The 13,063-nt window shown below is 47.8% G+C and overlaps 1 protein-coding gene across 1 annotated transcript in view; it reads left to right on the top strand.

Annotated features, from left to right (window-relative positions):
* Positions 1-42: 42 nt before the first annotated feature.
* Spata13 (spermatogenesis associated 13) overlaps positions 43-13,063 on the top strand; it is a 222,753-nt gene continuing 209,732 nt past the window's right edge. Inside the window, exons 1-2 of the mRNA XM_052733040.1 lie at positions 43-131; positions 3,934-4,182. The gene's annotated coding sequence lies outside the window, so the exon portion shown is untranslated. The remainder of the gene's footprint in view (positions 132-3,933; positions 4,183-13,063) is intronic.

The raw sequence follows: 13,063 nt of genomic DNA, 5'->3' as shown, positions 1-13,063 counted from the left end.
TGGGGGGAGGGCAGGAGCCGCGCCCCAGGTGCGGCACAGGGAGGCGTTTTCCCTGCAGGGAAAACTCTTTTGAGCATTGGGGAGGAGGAGAAGTGGTGCCGAGAATGAGGGACGTGGCTGCTTTGAGACGGGTAGGTGCCCAGGGAGGGATGCAGACCACCCACTGGCTACTTCCAAACATACAGTCTGAGGTTTACCAGGCACAAACCGCCCAAGTAAGCACTTTCTGAGCTCATTCCGTTTTTACTTTCAGGATCTCAGGCAAGCTTAGGTTTCACATTTTCCTTAAAAGAAGAAATGTATTCCGCGGTTCTTTAGCTGGGAGTGAATTTGTGACAACCACTCAGTAGCATTTGGAGAGGTCTGTAGTGAAGCACTGTAGGGCTCTGAGAGAGCCCCTGTAAGATTTTCAAGTAGCCCCAAGAGTCAACAGGGCAGATTTCCCATGATGCTGCATGCTGATCTAAAATTGACCAAGTGACACAGGGAAGCATGTCTCTCAAACCAAGCAGGGACCGGTTATGATTTGAATGTGAAACAGCTCACAGGCTCCCATGTGTGGGAGACTTGGTCACCAGCTAGTGTGGTGGGTACTCTGGGAGGCTCTGGGCCTCTGGAGGTGTGGCCTACCTGAAGGAAGTAGGCTGCTTTAAAGGTTTTACCTGGTCCCCACTTCTTTTACCCTTTCTCTGCTTCCTAGTCTCCCTATCTCCTCCATCACGCACTCCTCCTCCATCACACACTCCTCCTCCATCACACACTCCTCCTCCATCACACACTCCTCCTCCATACCTCCTCCATCACACACTCCTCCTCCATACCTCCTCCATCACACACTCCTCCCTCCCTCCATACCTCCTCCATCACACACTCCTCCTCTATACCTCCTCCATCACACACTCCTCCTCCATACCTCCTGCATCACACACTCCTCCTCCATCACACACTCCTCCTCCATCACGCACTCCTCCTCCATCACACACTCCTCCTCCATACCTCCTCCATCACACACTCCTCCTCCATCACACACTCCTCCTCCATCACACACTCCTCCTCCATCACACACTCCTCCTCCATCACACACTCCTCCTCTATACCTCCTCCATCACACACTCCTCCTCTATACCTCCTCCATCACACACTCCTCCTCCATCACACACTCCTCCTCCATCACACACTCCTCCTCCATACCTCCTCCATCACACACTCCTCCTCCATCACACACTCCTCCTCCATACCTCCTCCATCACACACTCCTCCTCCATCACACACTCCTCCTCCATCACACACTCCTCCTCCATCACACACTCCTCCTCCATACCTCCTCCATCACACACTCCTCCTCCATCACACACTCCTCCTCCATCACACACTCCTCCTCTATACCTCCTCCATCACACACTCCTCCTCCATCACACACTCCTCCTCCATCACACACTCCTCCTCCATACCTCCTCCATCACACACTCCTCCTCCATACCTCCTCCATCACACACTCCTCCCTCCCTCCATACCTCCTCCATCACACACTCCTCCTCCATACCTCCTCCATCACACACTCCTCCCTCTGTGCCTCCCCCATCATACACTACCTCTTCTAGGATGTTCTGCTCCAGCACATGGGTCAGGCCACCATGGACTCACTGAAACAGTGAGCCTCTTATATGCCCTTTCTCCTGTTTCTCCGTGACTGTTTCCAGGTGCTGATCCTGACTCTTGGTGGGTCCTTTCTCCCCCAGAGACACTCCTGTCCCTGTCTCTGTGCTACCTTCTACCAGGTACCACATCCACCTGACCGAGAGGAAAGATGTCAGAATTCTGAATTCTCCTGGAGATTTCTTCAGCATAGACAATCAGGAAAGGTTTGGCATTAGAAGTTTAGGAAGCCTATACTCCAGAGCAAAATAGGTTGGAGCTGTGGGTGTGGTGGCCCCAAGGCAGTAACGTCACCAAATCAAGCAGAGAGTGAGTCCTCAAGAGTGAGGTGAGGTTAGCTGGAGAAAGAGCAGCTGGGTGTGGGATAAAGCCAGTTTCTTGCTAGGATTACAGTGGATAGTCCTTACTCTGGGCTGAGATGCCGCAAAGCTGATTACCCTGTAGGCAAGTAATTGTTTTTTAAAGTAAACATGGAGAATTATCTGTAGCTGCTGTCAGAGGCTCCTGGCCCTGTTCACAATGGGGTGATGTGGGCATAGGCCTCTGCCCTACCGGAAGATCACAGGGAAAGCCCAGCAGTTCAGCTAACTCCATGAACATGGTGGGGAACATGTCAGCCAGGATATGGAGGGGAAAGAGGGGTCCTTCAGCTATGGCCCGGATGTGGTGGTATTGTGTTCCCCGAAATATTGTGCACGCTAATAAACTTATCTGGGGTCAGAGAACAGGACAGCCACAATATTAAACATAGAGGATTCCAGAGGCAGAAATCCCTCTGGATCTCTGTGTGTTCAAGGATACAGCCAAGCATGGTGACTCACACCTTTATTTCCAGGGAGTGATGGCAGAAAGCAGAAAGATATATAAGGCGTGAGGACCAGAAACTAGAAGCATTTGGCTAGTTAAGCTTTCAGGCTTTTGAGCAGTAGTTCAGCTGAGATTCATTCTGGATGAGGACTCAGAGGCATCTAGTCTGAGGAAACAGGATCAGCAGAGGAATTGGTAAGGTGAGGTAGCTGTGGCTTGTTCTGCTTCTCTGATCTTCCAGCATTCACCCCAATAACAGGCCTCAGGTTTGATTTTATTAATAAGACCTTCTAAGATTCCTGCTACACCCGGGCATCTGAACACTATTTCCAACTTGCTCTGCAAAGTGCATAAATCACAGACAACTCTTATTAGCTCATTGCCCTCCCTTCTTCCACCCCTCAAAGGACAGATGGACACATGAACACACATACACATATACACATGCGCACGCACACATACACACAGTGGATGAGCAGGGCCTTCTCCCTGGGACTCTTATCCATGGATGGAACCCAGCATCTTAACAGTAACAGAGCCAACTGCAACTTTGCTAAGACCCCGAAGGTTTGTGGGTCCTCTGACAGTCCACTCTGGCTGATGTTTGGGAATGGCTCCTTTTCACCCTGGGCCAAACAGAGGCATTCTAAACATGAAGATAGGGCTGTGCAAATGCACACACCTGGCCTTCTTTTATACATCCCCACCCTCACCTATGCCTCAGAAGGATGGGGGTGGAGCTCCAGTCCCCCAGACTCCTCAAGCTACAACTTGGTGCATTTCCCCTGAGCCTGGCATTTTGGGAGACCATTGAATCCCTTTCTCTACAGTGGAGCTGCTGAAGGTGACATGGCGGGGGAGGATCCTGAGAAAGACCAGGGACTGACTGTGGGCTCCTGGCCCGATGTCATTGCTGCTTTTGGCATGGGTCATGTGGGTCTGTTGCCTTCAAGTTCTGACCTTCCTCCAGCTCAAGCTAACTTTTATTCCACCCCACTTAGCAACTATTTTATAACATTCTCCAGCCAGACTTGGTACTCTGATTTGAAATGTACCACATGCCTAGCAGGGTTTCCACCCCAGAGATCCCTCATCACTGAACTTGTGATCTTAACTTACGAAAGGATGGCAGTTGTCATGTGGGCTGAGGCTGAGACAAGGTCTCGGGGGACCACAGACTATCCTGTTAAATGCTAGGACTCTGTGTTACCTGCTTTTCTTATTTCTCACACAAAACTTGACAAAAAGCAGTGGAAAGAAGGATGGTTTTGTTCTGACTCGGCTGGAGGATACACGTCCATCACGTCAGGGAAATCATGGCATCAGGAGCATAGGGTGACTGGTCACACTGCAATCAGGAAGTAGGGACATGAGTGCTGCCGCTCACCTCGGGTTCCCTTTTTATACAGTCCAGCATCTCAGTCCATAGGCGTGTGCCACTCACACTCACAGCAGATTTTCTCACCTCAGGTAAAACTTTCTGGAAACATCCTCACACCCAGAGGTGTGTCTCCCTGGCAATGCTGTCAAGTTAACAATCAATATTAGCCATCACAAACTCCAAGACAATGGTACAGATCGGCAAACTGAGGCTCAGAAGGTCCTAGAGTGTACTCGGAGTCAGAATTGGGATTAGGACTCAACTCCCCTGGCTTCAAGTTCTGAACTCTACTCCAGGCTCCAAAGTGAAGCTCCGGCTTTCTTTTTCTTCCTCTTGAGGTAAGTCTAGAGATGAGGATCCATCTGGGCCATCCCTGCTTCTCTCTGAGAGAAACTCTGAGCAGCAAAGCTTGCACACTGGCCAGCGGGCAGCAATGGTACTAATTTTGCAAATACCAAAACGAAGCCCACTCTTCTTCAAGCTGATGTGTAATAATTGTAGCAGCTGTGGGGTACAGTGTGATGCACTGAGGCATAAGATACACCCCTCTTTCTAACTTTCCTATGCTCCTTTCATATGTGGGAACCCCAAGCTCTTGAGTGTCACTTCCAGTGACCGACTGTCAAAATCCAGTGCCACCGGGGCTCTGATCCTCACTGGATTCTGGGTCCTGGCTGTACCATCTGTTGGGGTTCTCCCTGGGATGTGGCCAGAGCTGCTGGCTGAGTGTTTGACAAACAGAAACTTCGCAGATGCCGATAAGGGTAGAAAATATTTCTGCATGACTTCAGACGGTGTTACGAGACACTTCCTGCGGGCCTTTTTACAGGTACGGCAGCCCTTCAGCCCTCTGTGGGTCAGGGCCACGTCCTCTTGGCCTGCCTAAAGACATTTCCCTAGGGGAAGGCGTTGGAGCGCGGGTACAAAGTGTCTCATGCAGCTGTGCTGCTGTCACTCTGTCTGCATTTCGTCTGCCTTTTGGACACTCTGGACCAATTTGCATCTGACAGCACTCGGCTCCCTGAAACAGCGTGCTGTTTTTATAGCAACGGTTTATTAAGTGGGGAGTAACATACTCACTTGGGCGCAGACTCCCACATATAATTTAGGCTTATTCTTCCAACAGTTCAGTGTGGCAAGAGAAGCCAACGTGAATACAGTCAGTCCTGGGGATCCATGGGGACATAACCTCCCAGATCTCACTGGATGCCAAAAACCTACTGATACTCAAATCATTTCTATAAAATGGGTCCTATCTGCCAAACCTACTGACATCTTACCACATATTTTAAATCTTTTCAGAGTGACTTATTAAACACAGTGCAGTATAAATCTATGTAAAGACTCATTCTATTGTGTAGAGAATGGTGATGAGAAAATTCTCTTCCTATTCAGTATAGACACAGTAATGTTTTCTTTTGAATATTTACAATCTGTGGTTGGTCGGATTAAGGCAGTGGTTCTCAGCCCGTGGGTCATAACCCCCTTTTGGGTTGAACAACCCTTTTGCAGGGGTCAACTGAGATCATTGGAAAACATGGATATTTATATTACAATTCATAACAGTAGCAAAATCACACTTATGAAGTAGCTGCAAAAAATAATTTTATGTTTGAGGTCCCTACAACATGAGGAACTGAATGAATGGGTCACAGCATCAGGAAGGTTGAGAACTGCTGGACTAGTGGATGTGGAATGAAGTGTGTATGAATGGGTCACAGCATCAGGAAGGTTGAGAACCACTGGACTAGTGGATGTGGAATGAGTGTGTATGAATGGGTCACAGCATCAGGAAGGTTGAGAACCACTGGACTAGTGGATGTGGAATGAAGTGTGTATGAATGGGTCACAGCATCAGGAAGGTTGAGAACCGCTGGACTAGTGGATGAGGAATGAAGTGTGGGTGCTCACTGTGCATTTGTTTTCGCCACTGTGGACTCTAAGGACCAGAGAAGCAACGGTTTTTCCTGTTGTCATATATTCAGCAAGTGGAAGCATCCAGGCTCAAAGACTGGTCTCATTCTAGATGTGGTGGGTTTTCTCTACAATAAATCCTAAGACCCTAAGACCCTCGGGGCTTCAGCGGTCACCAGAGTCAGGGATGTGATGGAACGATCACAGTGCAAATGTGCTTTTTATTAAATAACCCCAGATCACAGGGGAATAACGTCAGCCCATGCAATATTGAAGGCGTGCTTAAGAGTTGCTGTGTGCCAGGCATTGGTAAGCGCACGCCTTTGATCCCAGCACTCACGAAGTGGAGGCGGGCAGATCTCTGTGAGTTCAAGGCCAGCCTGGTCTACAGAGTGAGTTCCAGGACAGGCTCCAAAGCTACACAGAGAAACTCTGTCTCAAAAACAAAACATACACATAAAAAAAAAAAAAAAGTTGCCATGTATCTGGAATTCAGATTTAGCTGAATAAGTCCGTTTGGCTACAATAACAAAATGCCACAGACCTGGGCAACTTAAAAACACCAGAAATTCATTTTGCACAGTTCCGGAGGCTGAAAGTCTAAAATCAAGGAACTGTTAGGGTCAGTGTCTGATGAGGACCTGGGCTCCCCTTCCAAGATGGTCCCTGTGGGTGTGTCCTCCAGGAAGGATGAACTCCATGAAAGGGACAGAAAGAGAACATTCACTTCCTCAAGGCCTTTTTCAGGGAACTCGTTCATGAGGCTCTAACTTCCTGACGTAATCACCTCTTTAGGTCCATTCCCTCCATCTACATGCAGCACATGAAGTTTGGGAGATACTCAGCCCACAGCATGGAACAGTTGGCGCATTTCTCTCTGTCTCTGTCTGTCTGTCTCTGTCTCTCTCTCTCTCTCAACCTGGCAACTCCAATACTTATGACGTCTGTCCCATGCTTTTGTATCCCTTAGTGGACTTGCATCTGGTCTCACCTAAAACTGGTTCATGGGCTGGAGAGACAGCTCGGTGGTTAAGAGCGCGTACTGCTCTTGCAGAGGACCTGAGTTCATTTTTCCCACACTAGACATTACACCACTGCCTGTAACTCCAGCTCAAAGGAATCTGATGCCCTCTTCTGGTCTCCTCAGGGCCGGCATACAACATGCATGTACCGGTGCGTAGACGCAAGCGTATACATATAACTAAAAATATCCCCTTGTACATGACGTCGTTTCTCTTGCCCTTGCCGGTCTTGTCTGTCTGTCCACAGCTTTGTGAACACTATCTGATGTTGACAGAACTGCCCCATTTTGTCACATCTCTGTTCACATCTCTGTCTTCTGTGTCTCACCACTTGCTCGGCCTCTCCGGAGCTCCCATGAACACCTGAACTTAGCATGAGCGTATATTGCTTCCTCTCTGTCACTGGGTAGTGTCAACACTTATGGCTTGACCTTGTCGGCTCCTTCCCTGGCCAGTCCACTGCTCCTTCCTACCAAGCCCCCATCTGTTCCGTTTCTTTCTATGCACTCACTACCCCCAGGTAGCATCTCCAACATCTCTTGCCTGTATTTTTCCAACAACTTCCCCACTGCTGTCCCTGATTCCTTGTGCATCACTGTTTCCTGCAACAAGATGGGAGAGGTTTATTTGTTTATCTTGTTTGTTTGTTGGTTTGTTTTTGCACTGCTTGGAATTGAACTCAAGTCCACACACAGGCAAAATAAGCTTCCTTCCACAGAACCATACCTCCAGCCCGGGAAGTAACATAAATGCTGATTGTGTCATTGCTGGGCTATGAATTTCATTTTTGTTATGATTAAGTCCGAACGTCTACAAGGTCCTGATGAGCATGCCCAGTTTGGGGGAACTAAACAAACATGAGATCCCTGCTTGCATACATTTCAATCTAGAAATGGAAACAGAAATAATCAGGCAAACAAACAACTGAAGGACTTCACAGGTGAGAAGGGGCTCCTTCCAGGCCAGTTCCAGACTAGTGTGAAGGCTGGAGGACTGAGGGATGGGCAGCTAGTGCAGGCAGAGCAGAGAGGCAGGTGATCTGGGAAAGAAGGAGAAGACACATGAGCAGCCAGGGCTCACTCCCCACAGAAGGGACACACAAGTACAACGCAGTGGAGAAGCTGTGGAGGCAGGATCAGGAAGAGGGCCAGAGCAGACCCAGACAGGACAGCACAGGAGTCCTGCTAGCTTAGCTGGAGGGTAGGTGAGCCAGAGAAGTAATGTGACCCACACAGAGCCAAGACAAAAGCTCACTCTGATTCTCAGTGTGGTGCTCTAATTTGACTCAACAGTTAAAGTAAGGCTATGATTTTAGGCCTCAACGTTTTTCGTGCTTCCAACAGATCTCAGAATTGGTGGAAAAACTATACATGAGCTTGCCTGAAAGCCAAGAAAGGCAGATGACCTATGGGAAGACATCACTATTGTTCAAAGGCCCTGACTTCCCACTGGGACCTAGGGTGGCATGCAGCGAGGCCACTGTAACAGGTTCCAAGATGGCTGATTTGTCGGCTGCCCTGGCAGGCCATGAGCAAGGCCATGCTTTATCAACTTAGAGACGTCATGCACCTTAGTGTGGATTGAAACCTAGAACCTGCGTCCTGCGTTCTCAGCTGTTCCCCACTCCCACCAATGCCCAGCTGGCTGGATAACTCAGTCGGCTCCTCTTCTCTGAGCATACCTGCTCCTCTCCCAGACAACAGTGACAGTGGAAGGGAGCGTGGAGGGAAGCAGAGGGGCGAGCCAGAGCTGGTGAGTTCAGACTTTTAATCACAGGTCTTTGCAGCTTACGAAAGGAGAGAGCATCCTCCACGGAAGTCTTAGGCAGGGACTTCTACTTGTCTAACTTTGAGATAGTAGGAGTTAATTAGGCACGTGTCCTCGAAAAACATCTCACGTATCTGTTTGTTTGTCTGCTTGTTTATTTGTTTTGAGACAGGGTTTCTCTGTGTAGTCCTCGCTGTCCCAGAGCTCCCTCTGTAGATCAGGCTGGCCTCGAACTCAGAGATCCACTTGTCTCTGCTAAGATTAAAGGCATGAACCACCACCGCCCAGCACCTCTTTCACTGATATTTCCAGTGCGCTTACTTCTGCTCTGCAGCTCTCAATGCTTCCACAGGTGCTGGAATACTGAGGAAAAAAAGGAATGTAGTTGCAAACGCTTTATTGTGGAAGCATCATTCAAAGGAGCCTTCTGGATTCTCAGGAGATGCTTTCACAAAATCATAAAAAGATGACATTTGTCCCTGAAATGCCAGTCCCATTTCATTCCCAGCTGTATTTGTCGGGGTTCTCTAAAGGAACAGAACCAAGGGGATTTATTTATGAAGTCAGCTTTAAAATGGTGACAACAGAGAATCACCCAGGAGAGGCTGAGAACCTGGTGGTTTCTCAGTCCACGAGGCTGGTGCCTCAGCCATCCTAGTCTGACTTCTGAAGCTGGAAAGTTCTTAGAGAGCCACTAGTCCACGGTGAAAGCTTGGAAATGCCGGTGTGAGAGCAGGGAAGGGATCAGCAGTGGCAGCAACCACAGGGCAGATCAGCTCAGTGCAAGAGGGAAGGCCAGGCGAGGAGAAGGCGGGTGATCTTCCTGACAGACTCTTTTTATCTGCTGCTACCGGAAAGCCTTGTCCATGATCAGGGTGATCAAGGTGGGCCTTCCCGAATCACTCAAGACGATCTGGATAGTTTTCAGGTGAGGCTCCCAACTTGGGGGATTCTGGTTGGTAGCAGATTGACATTAACACCAACCACAATACCAGCCTATATTGTACTGCCAAATGATTGGGATGTCCTGTCACCTGTTTGATTAGACTGTCTTAGAGCAAGTCAGTCACCTGATCCATCACACCTGTTTACATGTTCTGTCTCCACATTTCCTAGATTGAACGCTGAATGTATCTGGGTAGATCATTTGACCTTTGGGAATCTTTTTGTTGTTGTTTTATTTTTGCTTTTTTTTTCAAGACAGGGTTTCTATGTGTAGTTTTGGTGCCTGTCCTGGATCTCACTCTGTAGACCAGGCCAGCCTCGAACTCACAGAGATCCTCCTGCCTCTGCCTCTGCCTCCCGAGTGCTGGGATTAAAGTTGTGTGCCACCACCGCCCGTCAACCTTTGGGAATCTTAAATGTAGTCCTGGAGTCAGACCATTTTGTCTTGATTTATATTTACCCATATGGCCAATCTGTCTTTTGAGTGAAGAATACAGTCCACTTATAAGTAATGTCTTCACTGACTAGAGAGGGTTTGCATTGGCGCTCTTTCTCTCTCTCTCTTTCTTTCTTTCTCTCTCTCTCTCTCTCTCTCTCTCTCTCTGTCTGTCTCTTTAATTTTGTCTTTCCATCTCTGTCTCTCTCTCCTAGAACATGCAATCCCCCTGCCTCTACCTCTCAGGAGATGCAGTGACTGGCATGCACTACTCTTCTACATTTTATCCTCTACACCAACCACTGCTGCCTCCTTTATACGTTCTCTGTATTGGCCTCATGATTACTATTGACACCTCAGGACACTCCAGTTTGACTCAGTAACAATGCAATTTCCGTAGCATACAAAAACTTGGCTCTGTTTTAGCTCCGTTCACCTCCCTTCTTCCATTATTGTCACACAGCCTGTAGCTATATATTTATAACCTCAAAACACAGTTTTGTTTATTTATGCATTGTTTTTGTTTTGTTTCTTTTTTGAGACAGGGTGTCTCTGCGTAGCCCAGGCTGGCCTAGAACTCACTATGTAGACCAGGCTGGCCTAGAACGCAGAGACCCTTCTGTCTCTGCCTCCCAAGTGGTGAGATTGAAGGCATGTGCCACTACACCTGGCTCTAGTTTTATAATTTTTATACGGTCATTTTAAAAATCAGACAGCGGGAGACAGTGGTGTAAACAAAACCACATTTATACCTCTAAATTTCCCTCTGCAACCATTCACTACCCCGGGTCTTTACTTCCCTTTGTGGAATCAAGTTACCATCTAATGTTCCTGCAACCACTCTGTGTGACCCTTTCATACAGCAGGGCTGTTAGAGACCAACTCTCTCAGTCCTTGCTGGGCTGGAAAGACACAGATTTCTTTGATTTTGAAGACTAGCTTTGCTGGGATGAATTTCTTGGTTGGTGGATCTGCTCCCCACACTGCAGTAACTTCTGGCTTCTGGACCTTCAGATACTCTGAAGTCAGATTGTCAAATCTTACTCGAGATCTCTTGTGTGTGACCAGCCTGTTGACCTCAGATGTGTTCATTAATGTTCTTCAGATAAAATTTCAAAAAGAAAAATAGCCAGTATTTCTCTGATGTTCGTTTTTTCCTCTTTCTCCTTTGGCTGGCCTCATGGGGCTGCCGTTATGTGCATGTTGGTTCACTGATGGTGCTGCGTAGACCTCCGCGGTTCTGTTTAGTAACTTCCCTTTTGTTCACCAGAATTAGTAATTTTCGTGGACAGAGCCGCAAGAGTATTCAACACTATGACCTGCCAGACCAAGTCTGCTTTGGATCTCTCCATTCAGTGCACACTTTTCAACTTTAGAATGTGTTTGGTTCTCCCTTTCAAAAGAAGCCCTATCCCATTATTGATATTTAATGAGAAATTACCTAGTTTCAGTTAGACATGGTTCCTTTAGTGGTGTGTACATAATTTCAGTGTCTACCTTAAAGTCCTCTTTGGAAAATTTTGCATCGGGTTTCACACACACACAGGGCAGTTACTGTTAGGTGCATTATTTCCCATGTTTAGACCATATCTCCTGGTTCTTTTTTTTTTTTTTTTTATTAAAACATTAGCTGTTATTGTTAGTATGTGGCAAGTGGTGTGTGTGTGTGTGTGTGTGTGTGTGTGTGTGTGTGTGTTTGTGCGCGCCATAGCACATATGTGGAGGTCAGAGGTCAACTTTGTGGATTCAGTTATCTCCTTCCATCTTTACATGGATTCTAGGAAAAGAAGCCAGGCCACCAGGCTTGCCAGGCAAATACCTTTAAAGCAGAGCCATCAAGAAAATCCTTGATTTTCTATGCAGTTAAAAAAAAAAGCTGTAAATATTAAATAAAAAAATGAGCCAGGCGGATCTCTGTGAGTTCGAGGCCAGCCTGGGCTACCAAGTGAGTTCCAGGAGAGGCGCAAAGCTACACAGAGAAACCCTGTCTCGAAAAACCAAAAAAAAAAAAAAAAAAAAAAAAATGGATTTCTCTTCTCCGTCTCTGGGAGCTGCTGTGGCTGTTGTTTGCTTGCTTAGGGCCTTTCCTGGACAGTTCATGAGATCTGCATTCCTGCTGGTTAGCCTCTGCTCTCTCAGCGGATCCCCTGATAACTGAAGGGGGATTTCCTTCAGTGTACTGGGCGAAGTCTCCCAGCCTTCCTGCGTGTTGCTTTGAAGCACACTTCCGTCCTCCACATCTCTGCCTCAGATTTCATTCCCTGCCTTCTCAAAGCCTGGAGGCTGCCCCTTCTAAGATCTTACCTTTTTATTTCTGGAGCTCTCTGCATGCAAGGCCTTCTAGATTCTCAGTGGTATGCCACAGCTTTACAAAGCTCGTGGGAACATCTCATTCCCTATGGTTCCCTTTTGTGTTTTGGCCTCCTGACTGGTTTGGCTACCTCACATTTCCATGGTAGACGATTGTATCTGACACGTGTACAGCTATCCCCATACAGGTTCCCTGAGGAAGATCCCTGAGATCGAACCTTGAAAATGGAGTTTTCTGAGGGTGGCTTTTGGTGGCTCCCATTGGTGTTACCTCACGTGGCTGTTTACTGGTTTTCGTGCTTTCCAAGGGCTTTTAGATTTCGAGGCTAACGTGGGACTGGGGATGAGGGGGAAGGGAAGAAGACAGTGGGGGCCACCATAAAACTCACTCTTCCTACTCAGATTCAGACTGATTCCTTCAAAAGTACTGTTTGGATTGCTGCAAGTCTTTGGTTAATTTACACAGTTCTGGGCGGGGGAGTAGTTTTGCCAGTTTTCTTGTTTTCATGGGGGAGTTGTGGGGAGTGAGTCTAGGCTGCTCTTCTGGAAGTTAGTTCATCTTTAATTTGGTATCTTCAAAATGCCTTTTAGAATCTCCGCCTTGATGCAGGAAGGAATTCATCACCAGTGATGCTTTCTGGGCACCCTGCTTGCTCTCTGAGGGGCAGCTTGAGGATGAGGGTGCTTCCTGCCTCTGGGGTCAGACAAATGCTTTAAATACTGAGTGTGCATGGCCTCTCCCCCTTGGTCTCTGCTTTCTTCTCTGGCATGTGGTTATTGGCTGGCCACAGTGCTGCCTGGAAGATAAGGGAGGGTGATACTCAT

This window comes from Peromyscus californicus, unplaced genomic scaffold, assembly GCF_007827085.1.
Source record: "Peromyscus californicus insignis strain IS unplaced genomic scaffold, ASM782708v3 Scaffold_12__1_contigs__length_115047231, whole genome shotgun sequence".
Taxonomy (NCBI): Eukaryota; Metazoa; Chordata; class Mammalia; order Rodentia; family Cricetidae; genus Peromyscus; species Peromyscus californicus.
This window is presented reverse-complemented; position numbering and strand designations above follow the sequence as displayed.